Consider the following 23,283-nt stretch of genomic DNA (forward strand, 5'->3'; position numbering starts at 1 on the left):
CACTTACATTCTTGGCCTCTTAAATAATATTTCAGTTTACATTCCGAACAAAGCTTACACCCACATTTATCTGAAGTGAGCTCATACTGCCAAACTTTCCATAATTGAGTTTGCACTCTGCAATCTGCACATTTCCAACATCTTCATTAGAACTGTACCATTTCGGCACGATTGAAAGCTTAGCCCTCAGCCGAGCTTGGCTCTCACGATTACTGCGAGGTCCATTCCAGAGAAGTTGGCATATATTTTTCTTGCTACAGATCACACAATCAGAAGGTCCCCTGTGCACTGGAAGGGTACCATTCAGGCAGTCTTTGTGCCATATCTTAACTAACATCCTGTCACTGAAATCTTTATACACCACCACAGTCCCCTCAGCCGGGAACTTGGTATCCTTTTGGAAAGTCACTTTGCGTGCTTGTGCATTGTTCGTTATGACAGTTTTATTCTTTGCTACCCACAAGATGTCTTACACTCCAAATGCCGTTAGCAAGCAATCGTACTGAAGTGTTTGAGGTTAATTCTGTAACAATATCCTCTGTACCAGTTTTTCCTTTAAAACGTCCTGTTTTTTGTTTCAAAAGAATGTAAACACGTTGCCCTACCGTGAACGGATTTTTGCTTGTGTCAACCGGTTTGGAAATTTCAATTGGCTGTGAAACCCTAAAATTAAGGAAATGAGTACATTCGTTAATTATCTACTAACAGTTATCTACTATAACAAAAAAAATAAACGTTTTTATCCTTAGTCATGGGTCTAAGAGGCCCTCCGTAGTCCATCGAAACCTCAACATTCTCTTCATCTGTTTTGATCTTTCCATAATCATGATGAACGCTTGACATAACTTTTCTGCAGTCTGGGCAGCAGGGACGTGCACAGACATTTTGAGGGGCAGGGGCTCAAGTGAAATAAAGGGCACTTCTCATAATTACATTTTTTTTTTTTTTTTTTAAACAAAAAAGTATATATATTAACGCAACTCTGACTTCCTTTTTAAAAAATTTATTAAAAAAGTAAATTAATTTTATCTTCCTCAAACTCATGCAATTGTTTCATTTTCAAAAGATGTCTACAAAATAATCAGTTCACACAGAAACCATGGTCTCCTTAAGGGCCGATCACACCTGACGCGTTTTTGGCAGTGCGAGGCGCCTATTTTCAATGGGTTTCCTATGGCAGCGAGCGTTCTGCGCGCTGTTTAAGCGCCTGCTGCGCCTCGCGTTTTACCGCCTGCTGCGCCTCGCGTTTTTGAAGTTGAAAAAAAAGCAACTCCAAGCGGAAAAAGCGCCCGACGTCAACGCGGTTTTTTCCACTGTCCAATCGAATGAATGGAGAGGCGGGATTTCCGTTTTAGTGATGAAAGCTACAGTTGCTTGAACGCCCGGAGAGTGCGATGATGGAGGATAAACTTGTGGTGCTCTCGCGGGTTACCAGGAGCTTAACGAGTTCACGAACCGTAACTACCACAATGTGAACAGAAAGTAAATAAAGTTAATAAAAGGCTGATTTGACGTTTACTTGACTGACAGGACAGTTGTTTCAGTGGTTGCCTAGCAACATAAAAAAACGCAGCGCACTGCTCGTTCTGTGTGATGGTAAGTGCTGTGTGCCTCGCGTTTTCGAACCTGAAAAACGCGTTAGGTGTGATCGGGGCCTTAGTATTCACTAAGTTTATGGAGCAGCAAATGAAACCATTCCACAATGTGCATGTTTTGAAAACATTTTTATGCTACTAGTTTCAAGTATATATTTAGAATAACCTAAATAACTGCATCAAGCAGAGGGGCGTGTTTTACTAATAATTTGTTTATTTTTGCACAAGGCACCACATCATTTAATTATTTTGGTGTTATCAGAATACATAACAGTTTAAAATCAACACAAATATTCACTCTAAACTGAAGAGGGCTGTTGCTGCTATTTTGTTAACTTTACTGAAAAAATCACTGCAAAAATGATTGACAAAATACAAAAATAAATTTTATTACTAACTTATTTTATTACATGGCTTGTTTGAATTCCAATGTAGAATGCGGTGTGTTATTTCTTGATAACAGACCGCTGTGCGGAGTATAACAGACCGTTGCCATGAAAAACAGAGCGTTGCTATGGACTCACAGGATTCTAACCGTAGAGACGGAGCCTACTATTTTCTTTAGCGGAAGCAATGCAATCGGGTTTAAATCAATAAACTCCCTTTTAAATCAATATTTTGTGTCAAATTAATTATTTATTTGGTAGGTAGCCATGTAATAAGCGGGATAATGTGTAGCGATTATCCCTATAGCTAGTCTAGTAGCTCATGAGGCATGCATGCTTGCAAAACACAGGTTAACTATATTTGTCTTTGGCTAATCAGCAGTAAATTCGAGCCTCGACCAGTGCCTCGAATTTCGATGTGTGGGAGAGAGAGAGAGAGAGAGAGAGAGAGAGAGAGCTTCAGAACTCCTGACCTGATATTTAGATATACTATTCTTCAATAAATATATTTGTTTGACAGGGAAGCTGTGCGCAAACAGGAATATATATTATAAAAAAAAATAAAAAAATAATAAAAAAAAGCACCCCAGAAAAAAGGGCACTTTCTCTCCAGGAATAAAAAGGGCAGGTGCTCAAGCCCCCTTTGATGTCTATGTGTGCACGTGCCTGCTGGGCAGCCAAGTTTAACTTTATAATAATTCGTCTTTAAATTTGGGATGTGCAGGCCCATCTGTTTGCAATATTTAGTAATATACGAAGTGGACGGGTGTTTCAGTTTGTCGTGCAACTCTTGCAACAAACCACTTCCTGTAGTTATTACCCTTATCTGAACAAACTGGTCCACCTCTCGGTTCCCCTCTGCGGCTGCTGTCCGTTGGACTGTATGTGAAGTTTGATGTAAAACTTTTGGCTTTACTATTTTCAGATTTTCACTAATATTCTTCCATAAATCTGCTTGTGCCAAAGGTTTACCCTTAGCATTATGAAAGTTATTCTGTTCCCAGGTGGCCAGATGCTCTGTTAGACCTAGATAAACGTATTCACTGTCTGTGACAATTAACGCGCTTTTACGACCAGTTTCCTTCATGTGATTAATAGCCCTTTCAGCTGCTGTCACTTCAGCTTGCTGTGCACTCTGTCCATCACATAACCTACCTTTGTCTCTGTGAATTATTTTGCCCTTTTGTTTAACTAGGAATGCCCACCAGGTTTCATTTTTTAATGTACTTCCATCAGTGAAATAACAAACTTGCCCTGGGTCTATCATAGTTCGTCTCTCCTTTTTTGCCGTTTTTTCGTTCCTAAATATCAACTGGGTGTCATTGATAAGTTTAGACCATTTGTTCCAAGTATATTTATGGACTAATTTCGACTCAGAAACTAGATTCTTTGCCTCTCTAGCTAATAAATCTATTCCATCCCCTTTTGCAACGATGATTATTAATTTTTCTGCGGCTGCGGATTTAATTGCCAGCAGATTTCTCGCAATCGTGGCTAAAATATCAACAGCGGACATATTCTCATGTTTTCTCTGATTAGCAGGTTTTTCATGTGAAATTAACATTACCGGTGATTTGGAATTACCCTCGTTATATAATATAACTTCCATTTCATCATCCGTGTTCTCTATTTTGACTATTAGGTTTTTCTCTGGGTCTCTTCTGATAATTCGACCTGAACCTAATGCCATGTCAATTAATTCACCTTTGATTTTTTCAAGTTTGTCATCCCATCTAAAATCATTTCCTGCAGTTGCTTTATACAGTATTTTCACTTTAGAGCTGTATCCAGGAATTAAATCTCTTACAAAATTTAACCTACCTAGTATGCTCTGTAACTGCTTCAAGCTCGTTATTCGTTTGTTTCTTAATTCGACGAGTTTGTCATGTGTGGATTTAGCTATTCCTCGATCCGCCCCAGATATTTCAAAACCTAGAAAATCAACTTTTTCTTTCCCCAGTTCCAATTTCTTTAGGTTTAGCAAGAAACCAGCGTCCGCCAGTCTCTTGATAGTTTCCCTTAGTATTTTCATATGTTCCTCAACAGTTTCCGTCGCTACCAGGATATCATCAATATAAACGGTAACCGGCAAATCTGCTAAAACATCCAAAATGACAGATTGGTATACATTTGGAGCCGTGCTCAGCCCTTGAGGTAATCGATTGAAAAAAAATTGTCGGCCCTCGAAAGTAAAGGCGGTACGCTCACGGCTTTCTTTTGCCAAAGGCACGCTATAGAATCCGTTCGCGAGATCAATTTTTGACAATATCCTCCCATTGTTTAGGCAGTTGGTAGCGTCCTTAGCATTAATAAGATACCTTGTATCAGGGACTGTTAATTTATTCAGCGCTTTGAAGTTCGCAACTAAACGGTAACTTTGATCGGGTTTGCAAATTACCTGAATGGGAGAGTTAGTCGGACAATTTTTTCCTATACTAATCACCCCCTTTATCAGTAATTCGTTTAAAGTCTCTCTTATTTCCCCGTATGCCGCTTTGTTTAACGGGTACTGTCTCTGTGGTGCAGGGATTCCTCCCACTATTGTGTATTCATATTTGTCAGATAATTTTCCACAATCGTTTTTGCTTTTCGCACAGTTATTCTTATATTTTTCTAATAATTCTCTTAATTCCTTTTTTGGTAATAGACTTTCGTTTACTAGTCTATTTATCTCATACTCTAGGTCAACCGTTTTTAGCCGACTAATCTGTGTAGTCTGTATCTGATCTTTGTCTAATTTGTCTTTTATTAAAGAGGCATCTTTTAGGCACATTCAATTTGAGCTATCTATTATGCAATTTAAACCCTCCCAAAGATATTTATCTCTGGTTACTGGTTTCATTTCTCGGCTAAACCCATAAACTATGTATTTGCCTTTACATTTTTTAGCTCCATCAGGTATTTTATCCAATGTGGAAATGTCAGCTCCTGAATCTAACCTAAACCTAATTCCTTTATATTCTACAAATAATTCTTGATCTTTCGTTTCTTCTACTAGACTAGAGGCAATGGTTGCTTTTCCTAGAGCTGTTATTTCCTATTTTTGTTTCTCTCTTTCTGTCTTGTTGGAGTTAATATTTCGAATCTGCCCTGTCTTCGTTTCTGTTCTTTTATTTTTCTTATTTATATGCTCTTTCTTTTGTTCAGCAGTCATATTTAGACAGTTCGCTTCAATCTGTCTCGGCCCCCCACGAGCTTATTACTTTACAGCCCGGTAATTCTGCTGCTAGCTTTTTCAGCTTGGCTAACATTTTGTCTGCTGTCCAGCCATCTTGGGCCTTACTAGTAAGATATGGCCATAAACCTGTTTTTCTTATTGCTGTTACCTCTTTCTTAAATTCATCATCTTCATCTATCCCTAAAACTTCCTCATGATGAGCCAGCAGAACGTTCAGTTTTATACATACCCCTGTATGATATATACAGTGTTGTGTGTAACGCGTTACAAAGTAACGCGTTACAATAACGTAACTACTTTTTTGGGTAAAAAGTAGTGTAACGCGTTACTACAAAAAATTTGGTAACGAAACGTAGTTCCTTTTTCAATTCGGCGCAACGTTACTTTTCCCATGGATATATTTGACAGCGACACTGCCTCAGCTGCGCGCTTGAGAGAAGAGAACTGTTGAGAACTGAAGAAAACGATTTAGTTTCGTATTTATGTTTAAATTAAATTAAATAAAAAAATTGCGCAATATATCGGGAGACAAATGGAGTGTGGAGACATGATTTTGACCACTTTATTAAGTTTGTTTTTGTAGAAAACCTGTATTTAAAGTGAATTTCGTTTTGTTTTAATTGTATCTTAATTTTAATCAATGTTTTATCAACCAGTTGGCTGAATTAAATAAGAAGTAAATTAAAGAAAACTATTTAGTTTCATATTTATGTTAAATAAAATAAATAAATAAATAATTTAATCTATGTTGATTATATGAAAAGTGAAAAGCGTGAGTAAGATCATAATTTTGTGCAATATATCGGGAGATAAATGGAGTGGGCAGACATGATTTAGACCACTTTATTAAGTTTGTTTTTGTAGAAAGACTTTCTTTAAAACGAATTTCGTTTTGTATTCATTGTATCTTAATTTTAATCAATGTTTTACCAACCAATTAATTGCCTGATTTTAATAAATAAGTAAATATGGCATGCAAAATAATCATGACGGCACCAGCGCGTGAACTGGAGCTCCTCTCCATACAGTAAATGAACCGAAACTCATGAGCTACTTGTCTCACAGACCTGAGAAATATATAGAAAGCTTGAATATGTGTACTTTTAAACAAAAAACATTTTTTTTCTCTCAAAATCTCTTTTTTTTCTCCTACTCCCTTGATAGAGTGAGTCGTATGTCTGAAAACTAAGCTTATGTCTTCTATATCATTTTGTCCTATATGTTATCAAGACGCGATTCGCACCGGTGTTAGAGAGCAGGGAAGCTTTATTGGCTGTTGCCGAAATTTAAAGTTCGGTGGATAGGGGAAGCGGAGCGGAGAGAAGTGGCGCGAGCACGCGGCTCATCGCGGAGTGTCGCACTCTACCCCATGATGCAGAGCCGGCTGAGAATAAAAGTTGCCGCACATAGCAGCGCCAATGAGAAGGACTTTTTTTCTTTTGAAATTGATACAATTTTTTATAATAAAGAGCACAAAATAATTACCTGTTAGCCTATGTCCTCCATTGTATAACTTTATGTCTACATATTTAGGAACAGATATTGGGTTCTGCCCAAAGTCAAGCAACATAAAAGTAACGTAAAAGTAACGAGTAACGTAAAAAGTTACTTTCCAAACGGGGTAACTAAGTAAAGTAACGGATTACTTTTTAAAAAAGTAACGAGTAACGAGCAAACACTACTTTTTAAAAGTAACTTCCCCAACACTGGATATGTAATAATACGTTCAATTAGGGAACTAGAAACATTTAGGTCTTTGCCTAAATCAGCTATCATTTTAGCTTTATCTACATCATCTTTGACCCCAGGAAATTTCATGTGTTGCAACAACTGTATTGCAGTTATGCTATCACCTTTGGCCTGTCTTGGGGGACCACGCCTAGGCTTACAGCTTCTAGCTTCCTCTTCTGACTCTGACTCTGACTCTATTTTTTCCTTTTCTTTTTGTGCGATTAGAGCCACAAGTGATAAATCAACTTTCGGTTTAATCATAAGGGCCTGTTTCCGTTCTCTCTCTTCTCCTTCTGACTCAGATTCCGAATATTCTGATCCGGTCTGACGTTCAGAGAAGTCCTCTTCTTCCCTATAGTTATATCTACTTGGTTCTTTTACATCCTTCATTTCTTTATTCTTTTTTATAGCTTCTCTAATTTTTCTACTATCTATGTTATCTTTTTCCTTGCTCCTCTGGGCTTTGCCCTTATTAGGCGGTGCAACTTTATGAGTTGCGTCTCTCAATTTCCATACGTCATTTATTGTTGGTTCCTGTCTGTCTTTCTTAGGTTCCCCCAACAACAAATAACACAATGATTTTTGCATGCAGTCAAATTGTTCTGCTAACATATAAATTTTTGCTTTTGAACTAGTTTCTGGCAAGTCCAAAATCTCATCTGCAGTTGGCCCACCAGCCAATTTCATTATTTTCTTGTTTACCCCTTTTAAATCTGCCAAATGTGAATCTCGTGGAGCGAATACAAGCCCAGGGCATGTCAGAAATGTTCTGCCTCCCAAGCTGTCATGCTCCCTCTGATGCGAGCTGCTTCGCCGCTCACGAGATTGACTTCGAGATTTTTTATAATTAACTCTCTTTCTTTGAGGTATTTCTTCATCCTCAGTGTACTCTGAGTCTGAGTCTGAGTCTATTTTTTCCTCTCTTGATGTTCTATATCTATTGTCTTTATCCTTTTTCTCAGTTGATGTTTGACGCGGTCTAAACCCTGTTTCTCTTATTTCCCATGATTCTCCCCCTAATATTAGAGGACTAAATTGGGTTAATAAATTTTGTGTTTTAGGTTTCGTTCCTGTTTCCAAAGCTGATCTCTCGTAAAATTTTTCGAGGTGGTTTAAATCACCTCCCATGGCCCCCTCCTTGTCCGTGTATTCAGACAGTGATGGAGAGCCGGCCCTTGTTATGGCTTTAGGATCAGGATCGCCGTGTCTAGTTACCCGTATGTTCGCCCCTTGTATTATTGGTATAGTGATATCACTATCCCCAATCTCCACGGTAACTTTTTTGTTAAAATTTTTCGAAGCAACGTTTTGGGCTAGTCTACCTACTCCCCTTTCATTTGAGGTGTATATCGTATCTTCAGTAGTCATTATTTCTTCACCTTCTAACCGCCCTGCTTCATTTAGTTTTTTATTTATTTCATCTTGTGAGAGCAAAGTAATATTAGTTATTTTATCCATGACTGTGTGTCCACTTCTCCGGAAATTACTATTTCGGTAATTATCTCTTTATTTTGAGGTTCTCTAGTTTGGGTACTCTCTGGTCCCACAGCGCTGTCGTCGAGATTTTTTATTACCACTATGTGCAAAACTATAGAATTTTTTCTCTCAGGCGTCCCTAAGATTTTATTCTATAGTTTTTAAATGAGATCGTTACTCTTATGTAATTTCCTCTTTGCACTTACGGAGACACTGCTTATGTGTGCAGATTTTAATGGCATTTGTTTAGCTTCGTTCTGTATTGTTCACACGGATTCCGTCTATTAATTCAATAATAGCACATCCCGGACGAGCCCTCATGTTGTGAGATCTGATATTATCTCATCTCCTGATTAGCTTCATAGTAACCAAAGTTATCTAGAATAGCCTTGTGCTGTCAGGTCAGATTTATAAAGTTAGTCTCCCTTGGCTTGTCTAACATATATCAGCAAATCTAGGAATATAATAACCTTACTGTGTAACAATACATTTCTACAAGTTCAAGCCTATGGATCAAAGGTTATGCTTACCTTCCAGCAGTATCTTGTCCAAGAGCTTCTTGAAGAACAACAATAGTATAAACTACAATTATAATGCTCTGTTGCTATAATTATAGAACTGTCTTGTGATGAGCCGAAATATGAATAAACGGTACTTGTCTTTATAAAATACAATTTATTTATACAAAGGATCAAAATACTGGTTATACAATAAAAAAGGTGTGTAGCAAATCAACAAAAGATTACAGGTTATAATACTTTCAGCTCTATCCAATTCCAGGGCGGTCCTGTGAATGGATTCACAAAGGCTAAATACCTTATATGCAGTTCAAGCAATATATGATTAACTTGTTCTCGTCCGAGTATGTCAAGTTAAGAATTTCAGCAGAGCAATATCATCAAAGAGTCTAAATAATCTGAAGATATACTATATTCTCTTCAGGGCTGCATCGACATCAAAATCAAAAAAGCACTGACTCATACAGAAGCACTCATATATATAGGAACGTTTGGTTACATCAGTTCCTCTGCCTACGCTAGGGTTTTTCCCATAAGAATTAAAACCATGTGACTTAGTAAATCATATGACAATGTGAAACATGTGACATATATAACTCATGAGACAATGTGACATTTTTAGTACTACATTGTATTACCTCCTGGGAGCTGTGTTTAAATTGTGTTCACCATAAGTGTGCATTCATTTCAACATTCTTTCTACCTTTCCTTCCTTTCCCTCTTGGGAATCTATGTGTATGTGTTCTAGAGTATAGGTCTGGAAATGGAGATGTATTTGATAGTGCATTACACATTCCAGCATCGTTCCTTGCAATATGAACACGGGAATGAGTTAGTTCTGGTGTGCAATGCAATGCAATGCTAGTGCATGTGTTTGCATGTGTTTGTTATTCTTCAATGCATCAAATGCACAACGTTAGATGGTTCGTTCGTGCAAATGCAGTGCAACAACAACACACGTTCTCATCTAATCCCTTTAATATGAACACGGGAATGAGTTAGTTAGTTCTGGTGTGCAATGCAATGCAATGCAAGAAGTGCATGTGTTTACATGTTTGTTATTCTTCAATGCAATGCACAAATGCACAACGTTAGATCGTTCGTTCGTGCAATGCAGTGCAACAACAACACACATGTTATCAACTAATCCCTTTAATATGAACACGGGAATGAGTTAGTTCTGGTGTGCAATGCAATGCAACGCAAGAAGTGCATTGCAAGAAACACGTTTGCATGTGTTTGTTATTCTTCAATGCAATGCAATGCACAACGTTAGATTGTTCGTTCATGCAATGCAGTGCAACAACAACAACACACATATTATCATCTAATCCCTTTAATATGAACACGGGAATGAGTTAGTTCTGGTGTGCAATGCAATGCAATGCAAGAAGTGCATGTGTTTGCATGTGTTTGTTATTCTTCAATGCAATGCACAAATGCACAACGTTAGATCGTTCGTTCGTGCAATGCAGTGCAACAACAACAACAACACAACACATATGTTATCATTTAATCCCTTTAACATGAACACGGGAATGAGTTAGTTCTGGTGTGCAAGGCAATGCATTGCAAGTGTATGTGTTTGCATGTGTTTGTTATTCTTCAATGCAATGCACAACGTTAGATCATTAGTTCGTGCAATGCAATGCAACAACAACACACGTTATCAACTAATCCCTTTAATATGAACACGGGAATGAGTTGGTTAGTTCTGGTGTGCAATGCAATGCAAGAAGTGCATGTGTTTTCATGTGTTTGTTATTTTTCAATGCAATGCAATGCACAACGTTAGATCGTTCGTTCGTGCAATGCAGTGCAACAACAACAACAACACAACACATATGTTATCATTTAATCCCTTTAACATGAACACGGGAATGAGTTAGTTCTGGTGTGCAAGGCAATGCATTGCAAGTGCATGTGTTTGCATGTGTTTGTTATTCTTCAATGCAATGCACAACGTTAGATTGTTAGTTCGTGCAATGCAATGCAACAACAACACACATGTTATCAACTAATCCCTTTAATATGAACATGGGAATGAGTTAGTTAGTTCTGGTGTGCAATGCAATGCAATGCAAGAAGTGCATGTGTTTACATGTTTGTTATTCTTCAATGCAATGCACAAATGCACAACGTTAGATCGTTCGTTCGTGCAATGCAGTGCAACAACAACACACATGTTATCAACTAATCCCTTTAATATGAACACGGGAATGAGTTAGTTAGTTCTGGTGTGCAATGCAATGCAATGCAAGAAGTGCATGTGTTTACATGTTTGTTATTCTTCAATGCAATGCACAAATGCACAACGTTAGATCGTTCGTTCGTGCAATGCAGTGCAACAACAACACACATGTTATCAACTAATCCCTTTAATATGAACACGGGAATGAGTTAGTTCTGGTGTGCAATGCAATGCAACGCAAGAAGTGCATTGCAAGAAACACGTTTGCATGTGTTTGTTATTCTTCAATGCAATGCAATGCACAACGTTAGATTGTTCGTTCATGCAATGCAGTGCAACAACAACAACACACATATTATCATCTAATCCCTTTAATATGAACACGGGAATGAGTTAGTTCTGGTGTGCAATGCAATGCAATGCAAGAAGTGCATGTGTTTGCATGTGTTTGTTATTCTTCAATGCAATGCACAAATGCACAACGTTAGATCGTTCGTTCGTGCAATGCAGTGCAACAACAACAACAACACAACACATATGTTATCATTTAATCCCTTTAACATGAACACGGGAATGAGTTAGTTCTGGTGTGCAAGGCAATGCATTGCAAGTGCATGTTTTTGCATGTGTTTGTTTTTCTTCAATGCAATGTTATTCTTCAATGCAACGCTAGATTGTTAGTTCGTGCAATGCAATGCAATGCAACAACAACACACGTTATCAACTTTATATTTAATATTCAATTAATTGAATGATCACAATTATTAAATTGAACAAGCACAACATTCAGCATTCAATCAAATATTCTTAAAGATTTATTATTATTAATAATGTTATTTCAACTTCATATGTGTGCGTGAAACAAGCAAGATGTGCATTTGTAAATCCGTTGACACGCATGCATTGATTTTTATTAATAAAGTGTTTTCTGACAGTGTCGGCTGCAAAGATGAAGTTGACGATTGCCATCTGTGAACGCGGCTATAGAGAGAAATGCACATAATGGGACCGCCTGGGAATACCAGGTGCTGTAAGAATTTTTGCAAAAAATAAATAAATAAATAAATAAATAAAAATAAATAAAGAACGCCCGATCTCGTCTGATCTCGGAAGCTAAGCAGGGTCGGGCCTGGTTGGATGGGAGACCGCCTAGGAATACCAGGTGCTGTAAGCATTTTTGGTAAAAAAATTTTTTAAAAAAGAACACCCGATCTCGTCTGATCTCGGAAGCTAAGCAGGGTCGGGCCTGGTTGGATGGGAGATCGCCTGGGAATACCAGGGGCCTGTACCATGAAGCCGGTTTAGGTGGCTAGCCAGCTATGTTTCAGTTTAGTTTCCGCCAACCCTGGGTTTTAGGTACTATGAAAGTAGCTTGGCTTTAATCGGTGTTCGTCGCCATGGTATCTTACACTGCACGGCTAACCTGCTCCGGGGCAGGTTATGTTCTGGATTCAAGATCTCAGACTGAAGTTTGACCAATCAGCTGAGAGCAAAGAAACATATAGGTGACGTAACCTCTGCAGGAGTACATGAATAGTTTCATTAATAGTGTTCCCCGGACATTTATCGGCCATGTCCATAAAAGAGGGCTTTTATAAAATTGCCGGTAAGATATATTGATAGGGTGACATCACATGAGCACTTTTTTTTTATTTTTAAAAAAAAAGCAAATTGCACAAATGTACTATACAATATAATACATGTTAAGAATTATTTTAAATCTTTATTATTATTCTGTTAATCTTATGATAGGATTCCCTAGCTTTCTTAGTAGTACAAATACGTTCTATATTTATGTAAAATTATGTATGTGTAGCCTATATGTGTAATATAGCCTATAGCCTATTTTTATAATATATAAAAAATGTGCATGTATCATTTTTTTATATATTATAAAAATAGGCTATAGGCTATATTACACATATAGGCTACACATACATACATAATTTTACATAAATATAGAACGTATTTGTTTAACTTACACATTAACAATCAGCAATCTTTCTCCAACAGTCTTCTCTTGCTTTGGCAGCAGAGACCGTATTGTTTCGAGCTTGAAATACATATTTATATTCATCGTAATTCTGAATGATTATCTCTTGCTCCTCCGCGGAAAAATATATCCCTCACGCTCTACCCGCGATTGGTTGTTCAGCGTCGACGTCACTCTTTTATGTGCACGCGCGCGTGGAGTAATCATAGCTTAAGGATCAAAGCCTGAGTTGACAGAGAAAGTTGATGAGCTGCATCATGGTACCAATAAAGCCAGATTGCATCGGTTTGGTTTTGTCAACTCAAAACTAATCCTGTAACCCCGAGTTTGTTCAGCTACCTTCATGGTACAGGCCCCAGGTGCTGTAAGCATTTTTGGTAAAAAATAAAAAAATAAAAAAAAAATTTAAAAAAATTAAAAATTAAAAATAAAGAACGCCCGATCTCGTCTGATCTCGTCAGCTAAGCAGGGTCGGGCCTGGTTGGATGGGAGACCGCCTGGGAATACCAGGTGCTGTAAGAATTTTTGGTAAAAAAAAAAAAAAAAAAAAAAAAAAAAAAAAAAAAAGAATGCCCGATCTCGTCTGATTTTGGAAGCTAAGCAGGGTGGATGGGAGACCGCCTGGGAATACCAGGTGCTGTAAGCATTTAAAAAAAAACCAAAAAAAAAAAACCGCCCGATCTCGTCTGATCTCGGAAGCTAAGCAGGGTGGATGGGAGACCGCCTGGGAATACCAGGTGCTGTAAGCATTTTTGGTAAAAAAAAATAAATAAATAAAAAAGAGTCTAAGAATTTTTTCAAAAAACCTGAAATAGTCTGAGTTTCTTCAAAAAGCCCAGTCTTGGCAGCAGAGTTTCTTCAGAAAGTCAAAAAAAAAAAAAAAACGCCCGATCTCGTCTGATCTCGGAAGCTAAGCAGGGTTGGGCCTGGTTGGATGGGAGACTGCCTGGGAATACCAGGTGCTGTAAGCATTTTTGGTAAAAAAAAAAAAAAAAAAAAAACGCCCGATCTCGTCTGATCTCGGAAGCTAAACAGGGTCGGGCCTGGTTGGATGGGAGACCGCCTGGGAATACCAGGTGCTGTAAACATTTTTGGTAAAAAAAAAAATACATTTAAAAAAAAATGTACAAAAAAACAGTCTAAGTGTTTGTTCAAAAAACCTGAAATAGTCTTTGAGTTTCTTCAAAAAGCCCAGTCTTGGCAGCAGAGTTTCTTCAGAAAGTCAAAAAAAAAAAAAAAAAAAAAGAACGCCCGATCTCGTCTTATCTCGGAAGCTAAGCAGGGTCGGGCCTGGTTGGATGGAAGACCGCCTGGGAATACCAGGTGCTGTAAGCATTTTTGGTAAAACAAAAATAAAAAAATACAAATAAAAACAGTCTAAGTGTTTGTTCAAAAAACCTGAAATAGTCTTTGAGTTTCTTCAAAAAGCCCAGTCTTGGCAGCAGAGTTTCTTCAGAAAGTCTGAAAAAAAATAAGAAAAAAAAAGAACGCCCGATCTCGTCTGATCTCGGACGCTAAGCAGGGTCGGGCCTGGTTGGATGGGAGACCGCCTGGGAATACAAGGTGCTGTAAGCATTTTTGGTAAAAAAAAAAGAAAAAAAAAAAGAACACCTGATCTCGTCTGATCTCGGAAGCTAAGCAGGGTCGGGGGGCCTGGTTGGATGGGAGACCGCCTGGGAATACCAGGTGCTGTAAGAATTTTTGGTAAAAAAATTAAAAAATTAAAAAAATAAGAATGCCCGATCTCGTCTGATCTCGGAAGCTAAGCAGGGTCGGGCCTGGTTGGGTGAGAGACCGCCTGGGAATACCAGGTGCTGTAAGCATTTTTGGTAAAAAAAAAAGAAAAAAAAAAGAACGCCCGATCTCGGAAGCTAAGCAGGGTGGATGGGAGACCGCCTGGGAATACCAGGTGCTGTAAGCATTTTTGGTAAAAAATAAAAAAGAGTCTAAGAATTTGTTCAAAAAACCTGAAATAGTCTGAGTTTCTTCAAAAAGCCCAGTCTTGGCAGCAGAGTTTCTTCAGAAAGTCTAAAAAAAAAAGAAAAAAAAGAAAAAAAGAACGCCCAAGCTCGTAAGCTAAGCAGGGTCTGGCCTGGTTGGATGGGAGACCGCCTGGGAAAACCAGGTGCTGTAAGCATTTTTGGTAAAAAAAAATAAATAAAAAAAATAAAAAGAACGCCCGATCTCGTCTGATCTCGGAAGCTAAGCAGGGTCGGGGGGCCTGGTTGGATGGGAGACCGCCTGGGAATACCAGGTGCTGTAAGCATTTTTGGTAAAAAAAAAAAAGAAGAATGCCCGATCTCGTCTGATCTCGGAAGCTGAGCAGGGTCGGGGGGCCTGGTTGGATGGGAGGGAATGACTTCAGAGATCTTTAATACCAGAAATATTAGACTTTATTAACAAACAAAGCCGAGTGCCCCTCTGCAGAAAGACCCTCCTGTAAGATTGTCCAGCAAACGTATATACCTACATCCTTCTCCCAAATATGGTAATACATTCTAGGTATTTTGAGAAATAGTTTTGTACCATGTGACATTACTGAAATAGAATTCTCTGCTGTAACCACACAGCTCTCAGGTTCCAAAGTCACCCAAAGACATACACAGACAGAAAGGAAATAATAGTGTACAAAAAATAGTTAAATTACTTATTTTCTAAATAATAAAATCTTCAACATTCCCTCCTCTGGGGCTTATTTAAGCCCCACATTCACTATTGTTTAACTCAAAAATAACTTTTATACTATCTTACATATTCATTGTACGTACATTTCTTTTTCTGTATATCTAATTTTAATCTTAATCATTTCAAACATAAAGCATTATAACTTAAAACTTCCTTTCTATAATTTAAGTTCCCTATCGTCCGGTCACTACGACGTACGTCGTGGTGAACGACGAATAGGAATCTCGCTAGAGAGGCCAATCTACTTCGAGTGAAACTAAAACAAGCCAATACACATTGGCGTGCAATCATTTGCATCAGCTGCGCAGCCTCGCAGCGCGGGTATTTAACGAGCAGCTGGTGTGATTGCACTTCAGCTTTTTGCTTCGGAGCCAAGCACTTCGATGCGTTCTACAAACAGAGTGACAAGACAAGCCTTTTCGGACCTCTCCTTCCCGGTGCGGGCGTTACAGCACGGCAGCGCGAGCAGTCTTCTTTCTCTCTCTCTTTACCTTCTCTGTCTTTTTTTTGTTTTACATACTGAGCAAACAAAAAAAGGCTGTTATAACAGCTGGTAAGGTGCGCCATTAGAGCGCTCAAAGGCTGTTCTAACAGCTGGTAAGAGAGAGACAGCGCACAGACAGGTGCACATTCCTGTCTGTGTTCGCAGTGACTGTTCCCCTGCGTGCTTCAGCACCAGTGAGAGCAGTCCCTAAAAGAGCTTACACAGGTAGAGAGCGTCTTTTTAAAGATGACTTTCTATCTGTGTGTTTCTGGATGCGGTCGTTACCTGGGTTCACGGGATGGTCACCAACGCTGCCTCGTGTGTCTGGGCATAAAACACGCTGAGGCAGCGTTGGTGGATGAGTCATGTACCCATTGTGGGAAGATGACCATCGCGGAGCTGCGGTCGAGACTCACGTTCCTGCAAAGGGGCGGAGTCCCCGTGCCTCTGCCTCGATCCAATCCTCCTCAGAGGGTTGCTTCGGGCAGTGACACGGGTGACCTGAGGATTACGGTGAGCGCGTCTCCTTCGGGGAACCAACCCCCTAGGAACCCTCACCCCTCTCACGCTCCGCAGCCAGTGGAGCCCCCATTGGAGAAAGCTGGACCATCCTCGCGGTGTGTACCGGTTGTCTCCTTTGGGGCTCCCCCTGAAGACCAGATGTCGATCGCTGCATCGGAGGGTGGGTCAGACCTCTCTGCGGACGACGACTCGGCACCGCTGCCTCCTTCGGGTGTGCCAGCGGTGCCTGAGACGGACCCGGAGATGATGGCCATGCTTTCCCGGGCCGCCAAAGGGGTCGGGCTCGTGTGGAATCCTCCACCGTGTCCCGAACCCTCGAGGTTGGACGATTGGTATCTCGGGGTGGCGCGTGCTGGTTCTCAGCAACCCACCCCAGTGCCTTTCTTCCCGGAAGTGCATGAGGAGCTTACGGGGACATGGACGGCACCTTTCACTGCCAGAAACCGTCCCAGTGGTTCCTCCTCCCTCACCACCCTTGATGGCGGGGCGGCTAAGGGATACACGCGTATCCCGCCAGTGGAACGGGCCGTTGCGATGCAACTGTGCCCTAACTCCACTTGGCGTGGAGAACCGTGTCTTCCTTCCCGGGCCTGTAAGTTCTCGTCGGATTTAACCGGCAAGGCTTACAAGGCCTGTGGGGAAGCCGCCTCTGCCATGCACGCTATGGCGTTGCTGCAGGTCCATCAGGCCAAGGCACTGAAGGACCTGCACGAGGGTGGTCACGATCCCCAAGTTCTTCAGGAACTTCGTATCGCGACGGACCTCGCGCTTCGTGCGACGAAGGTGACCGCGCGGTCGGTGGGTCGTGCGATGTCCACCATGGTGGTCCAGGAACGCCATCTCTGGCTGTGTCTGGCCGACATGAGGGAGACCGACAAGCTCCGGTTCCTTAACTCCCCCGTGTCCCAGACCGGCCTCTTCGGTGACGCGGTCGAGAACTTCGCCCAGCAGTTCTCGGCTGTACAAAAGCAGACTGAGGCCATCAGACACATCCTGCCGCGACGGCCAGCTGCTGCTCCCACCCCACCGCCTGCGGCCCCTCAGTCTGCTCGTCGCCGAGGGCGGCCTCCTGCGTCTGCCCCTGCTCCCGCGCCGCCGCAGCAGCCTCCATCTAAACGGCGCCGTGGAGCCAGTCGCAGGCGGGCCGCCCCGCCCGTCCAGGACCCCGCTAAGAAGGGCGGCAAAGCCAGGAGCAAGCGGCCCTAGGACGGGCGACCCAGAGATGGCAGGGACTGCTCTCCAGGAGACGATGACCGCATCGCTCCATCCCCCGGAAGAGGGCCGGGTGGAAAATCCTTTGTTTCCTTTTGTTTTTGTTCCGCCGCTGGCCTCAAAACCAGCGGTACCCAAATTTTCAATAAAAGAGCAGTTTCTTCCGTCTCTGGGTCCGAAGAGGGCCCGGAGAGCAGTGGGGGGAGAGAATCCTCACCACTCTCATCCGCCTCTTCTATCGCCAGCAGGCAGCAGTGTGCAGTTCGAGAACGCAACCAAGCCGCCTCCTGCACCTCCGGCCTCGTGGAACCAGGTAAGTGTTGCACAGCACACTCAGACTCCGCTACGGGCCGCCTCCCAGAGAGAGCCTCCCGAGCCGAGCCCCTGTGTTCCACCTCGCTGCCCCACTCCGGGTACGCCTACGGTCCCTTTGGTCCCGCTTGTACGGTCTCTGCGAGCCTGGCTAGCGCTCCCCAGTCCGTCTCGCTGGCTCATTCGGACCATCAGGCTCGGCTATGCGATTCAGTTCGCCCGGCGTCCCCCCAAGTTTCGGGCCATCCACTCCACTACAGTGAGAGCAGCCGATGCCCATGTCTTGCGCGCGGAGATCGCAGTCCTACTGGCGAAGGACGCCATAGAGCCGGTCCCTCCAGCCGATATGAGGTCAGGGCACTACAGTCCCTACTTCATTGTACCCAAGAAAGGTGGTGGGTTACGACCGATCTTGGACCTGCGAGTTTTGAATCGGAGCCTTCACAAGCTACCGTTCAAAATGCTTACGCAGAAACGCATTTTCGAATGCATCCGTCCCCAGGATTGGTTTGCAGCGATCGACCTGAAGGACGCGTACTTTCATGTCTCGATTCTTCCTCGACACAGGCCGTTTCTGCGCTTTGCGTTCGAGGGTCGAGCATATCAGTACAAGGTCCTGCCCTTCGGGCTGGCCCTGTCTCCTCGTGTCTTCACGAAAGTCACGGAGGGGGCCCTTGTTCCCATGAGAGAACAGGGCGTTCGCATTCTCAACTATCTCGACGACTGGCTCATACTGGCACATTCTCGAGATCAGTTATGCGAACACAGGGACCTCGTGCTCAGGCACCTCAGCCAGCTGGGCCTTCAGGTCAACTGGGAGAAGAGCAAACTCGCCCCCGTGCAGAGGATCTCTTATCTCGGTATGGAGTTGGATTCGGTCGCCCAGACAGCGCGTCTCACAGAGCAACGCGCTCAGTCGGTGCTGAACTGCTTGAACACGTTCAAAGGCAGGACGGCGGTCCCACTGAAATTCTTTCAGAGGCTCCTGGGGCATATGGCAGCGGCAGCAGCGGTAACTCCGCTCGGGCTGCTTCATATGAGACCGCTTCAGCACTGGCTTCACGGCCGAGTCCCGAGATGGGCGTGGCATCACGGCACTCACCGGGTGGCAATCACACCGGCGTGCCGCCAGACCTTCAGCCCGTGGTCAGACCCCTCGTTCCTTCGGGCAGGAGTCCCCTTGGAACAGGTGTCCAGGCATGCTGTGGTATTCACAGATGCCTCTGCCACCGGCTGGGGTGCCACGTACAACGGGCATGCAGTATCAGGGGTGTGGACGGGCCCCCAACTGCACTGGCACATCAACTGCCTCGAGTTGCTAGCAGTTCGTCTCGCTCTGAGCCGCCTAAAAAGGCCGCTACAGGGCAGAGACGTGCTGGTCCGTACGGACAACACTGCGACCGTTGCGTACATCAACCGTCAAGGTGGTCTACGCTCCCGTCGCATGTCGCAACTCGCCCGCCATCTCCTCCTTTGGAGTCAGAAGCATCTGAGGTCGCTTCGAGCCATGTATGTCCCCGGTGTGCTCAACCGTGTGGCCGACGAGCTATCACGAGCTGTGCTCCCGGGAGAATGGCGACTCCACCCCCAGGTGGTTCAGCTGATCTGGAGAGAGTTCGGAGAGGCTCAGGTAGACCTGTTTGCCTCCTCAGAGACCTCCCACTGCCAGTTGTTTTACTCCCTGACCGAGGGAACACTCGGCACGGATGCACTGGCACACAGCTGGCCCCGGGGCCTCCGCAAATATGCATTTCCCCCAGTGAGCCTACTTGCACAGACCCTGTGCAAAGTCAGGGAGGACGAGGAGCAGGTCCTTCTGGTGGCTCCCTATTGGCCCACCCGGACTTGGTTCCCAGAACTCATGCTCCTCGTGACAGTCCCTCCCTGGCCCATTCCTCTGAGGAAGGATCTTCTGACTCAGAGACGGGGCACCCTATGGCACCCGCGTCCGGACCTCTGGAAACTCCATGTCTGGTCCCTGGACGGGACGCGGAGGTTCTAGGTGACTTACCCCCAGAGGTACTTAACACCATCACTTCTGCGCGAGCACCGTCTACGAGACGTGTGTACGCCTTGAAGTGGAACCTGTTCGTCGAGTGGTGTTCCTCTCGCAGAGAGGACCCCCGAAGATGTTCGATAGGGTCAGTGCTTTCCTTCTTGCAGCAAGGGTTGGAGCGAAGGCTGTCTCCCTCCACCCTTAAAGTACATGCTGCTGCTATTTCAGCATATCATGACCACATAGATGGCAAAACAGTAGGAAAGCACGACCTGGTCGTCAGGTTCCTTAGGGGGGCGAGACGATTAAATCCTCCTCGTCCTCCCTCCATACCCTCTTGGGACCTTTCCCTGGTGCTTCGAGCACTTCAGGATGCTCCCTTTGAGCCTTTGCAGTTAGCAGACTTAAAGCTTCTCTCCTTGAAGACTTTGCTGCTGATTGCACTGGCTTCGATCAAGAGGGTAGGGGACCTGCAAGCATTTTCGGTCGACGAATCGTGCCTAGAGTTCGGGCCGGGTGACAACCATGTTGTACTGAGACCCCGGCCTGGCTATGTGCCCAAGGTTCCTACCACTCCCTTTAGAGATCAGGTAGTGAACCTGCAAGCGCTGCCCCTGGAGGAGGCAGACCCAGCCCTGGCTTTGCTCTGTCCCGTTCGCGCTCTGCGTATGTACGTGGACAGAACTCAAAGCATCAGGACCTCAGACCAGCTCTTTGTCTGTTACGGAGGCCAGCAGAAGGGAAAGGCTGTCTCCAAGCAGAGGATGGCCCACTGGATAGTGGATGCCATCGCCTTGGCTTACCAAGCTCAAGGCGTGCCCTGCCCGCTCAGGTTGCATGCACACTCCACGAGAGGCGTTGCATCCTCCTGGGCGCTGGCACGTGGCTCCTCGCTAACAGATATCTGTAGAGCTGCGGGCTGGGCGACACCTAACACGTTCGCTAGATTCTATAGCCTACGTGTAGAGCCCGTGTCCTCCCGTGTTCTCACCCTAAACGGGTAGAAGCACTGTGAGTACCGGCTCTGTCGGCTTGCTGCATCCTACTGTGCACCTTATTACTCCAGAGTCAAAACCTGTTGAGTCCTCCAAACACCCTCGGCCCGGACATGGCGGAGTGTCCGGTGCCAGGCCTTGTCCGCTGAATCCTTGAGAACCGGGTCTAGGCTGGGTCCCATATGTGTGACCCTACGGGGATCCCATATGTGTATATTCTCCACGGCTGCTCCTAATGGAAGCCCGTGTCTTTCCCTTGGGCTAAGTCACCCATTACTCATATGTGACCCTGGACCACAAAACCAGTCTTATGGGTAATTTTTTTTAAATTGAGATTTATACATCATCTGAAAGCTGAATACATAATCTTTCCATTGATGTATGGTTTGTTATGATAGGACAATATTTGGCCGGGATACAACTATTTGAAAATCTGGAATCTGAGGGTACAGAAAAATCGAAATATTGAGAAAATCGCATTTAAAGTTGTCCATTTCTATTGGCGATAGTGCTGCATCCATTCACAAAAATAAATGTTTTATATATTTAAGGTGGGAAATTTACAAAATATCTTCATGGAACATGATCTTTACTTAATATCCTAATGATTTTTGCCATAAAAGAAAACTCTATAATTTTGACCCATACAATGTTTTGTTGGCTTTTGCCACAAATATACCCGTGCAACATAAGACTGGTTTTGTGATCCAGGGTCACATATGCAGTACAACCCTCGGGTTAGTCCATATGTCTATTCCCACATAACTCTCCTTAAGAATGTGGCTCCCGCAGCGTTCCCCTCCCTCAGATCGGGCACGCTTTCCCAGTGTTATCCAATAATCTCACTGTATGGGTTATAATGGAACAACAGTGACGGATACTCTCGGTGTAAGCCCTCTCCTATCGTCCTTCCAGGCAAGAAGGTGTGGAGGCTTACACGGGGCGCTGGACGGGGTGCAGCAGCTGTGGCGCTTTACTAGGGATTCCTATTCGTCGTTCACCACGACGTACGTCGTAGTGACCGGACGATAGGGAACGTCTCGGTTACATATGGTAACCCTCGTTCCCTGAGGGAGGGAACGGAGACGTACGTCCCGTCGCCACATCTGCTGCTACCCGCCGGGGCAACCAGCTTTTCAGGCTTGGCTCCTCAGCAAAAAACTGAAGTGCAATCACACCAGCTGCTCGTTAAATACCCGCGCTGCGAGGCTGCGCAGCTGATGCAAATGATTGCACGCCAATGTGTATTGGCTTGTTTTAGTTTCACTCGAAGTAGATTGGCCTCTCTAGCGAGATTCCTATTCGTCGTTCACCACGACGTACGTCTCCGTTCCCTCCCTCAGGGAACGAGGGTTACCATATGTAACCGAGACGTTTCTGCACACAAATAATTTTAATCTTCAATTTCTCTGGAATGACTGCTGTCCCATTATCTAAACTTATTTCTGATAGAATTTAAAATCTAAGGAATACTTCTCTGGGAATATTTAATTTCTCCTGACCCTCCTCTGCTGATTTCATTGCCTTTACCTTTCTCTATCTTGCTCATATAATCCATTAGGTGTTTTATTAGTCCTTCTGGTACTGATATATGGCCTATTTGTGTCACTGTTCCTTTTTTACCTTTATTTTTGGCACAAATTTCATATGTGTACAGTCAAAAATTGCAAAAAATGCCTTTTATTTAATTTTCCTTTAATTCTTAATTTAGCCTTTTAATTTCCTTTAATTTATTTTCCCTAATTCTTATTTTCTTATTTTCTCTTTACTCCCCCCTTGCGCACTGGTCAAAACCATGCGCATCTGGATTGAGAATATTCAAAAGTATGTTTTTGTGCAATAACCTGTCATTCTTACCCCCCTCTGGTACCATATAAATTGTTCATAATGCCTGTTTGTTATTGAATTCGAACAATTTACAACTGAGGTGGTCGTTCTATTAGCACCATTTAAAATACATTAAATTAGTCAATAGCATATTGAATCAAATCATAATCTTATAACTTAAA

At 43.1% G+C, this 23,283-nt stretch overlaps 1 long non-coding RNA gene across 1 annotated transcript; it reads right to left on the bottom strand.

The window, feature by feature from the left end:
- Window positions 1-754: 754 nt before the first annotated feature.
- LOC309485907 lies at window positions 755-5,057 on the bottom strand. The gene is made up of 2 exons (XR_014201327.1): window positions 2,644-5,057; window positions 755-850 (listed from the first exon to the last, which is right to left on the bottom strand). It is a non-coding gene; the product is annotated as an uncharacterized lncRNA (long non-coding RNA).
- Between the last annotated feature and the right edge of the window lie 18,226 nt (window positions 5,058-23,283).

This window comes from Leuciscus leuciscus (assembly GCF_965113295.1).
Source record: "Leuciscus leuciscus genome assembly, chromosome: 21".
Classification (NCBI taxonomy): Eukaryota; Metazoa; Chordata; class Actinopteri; order Cypriniformes; family Leuciscidae; genus Leuciscus; species Leuciscus leuciscus.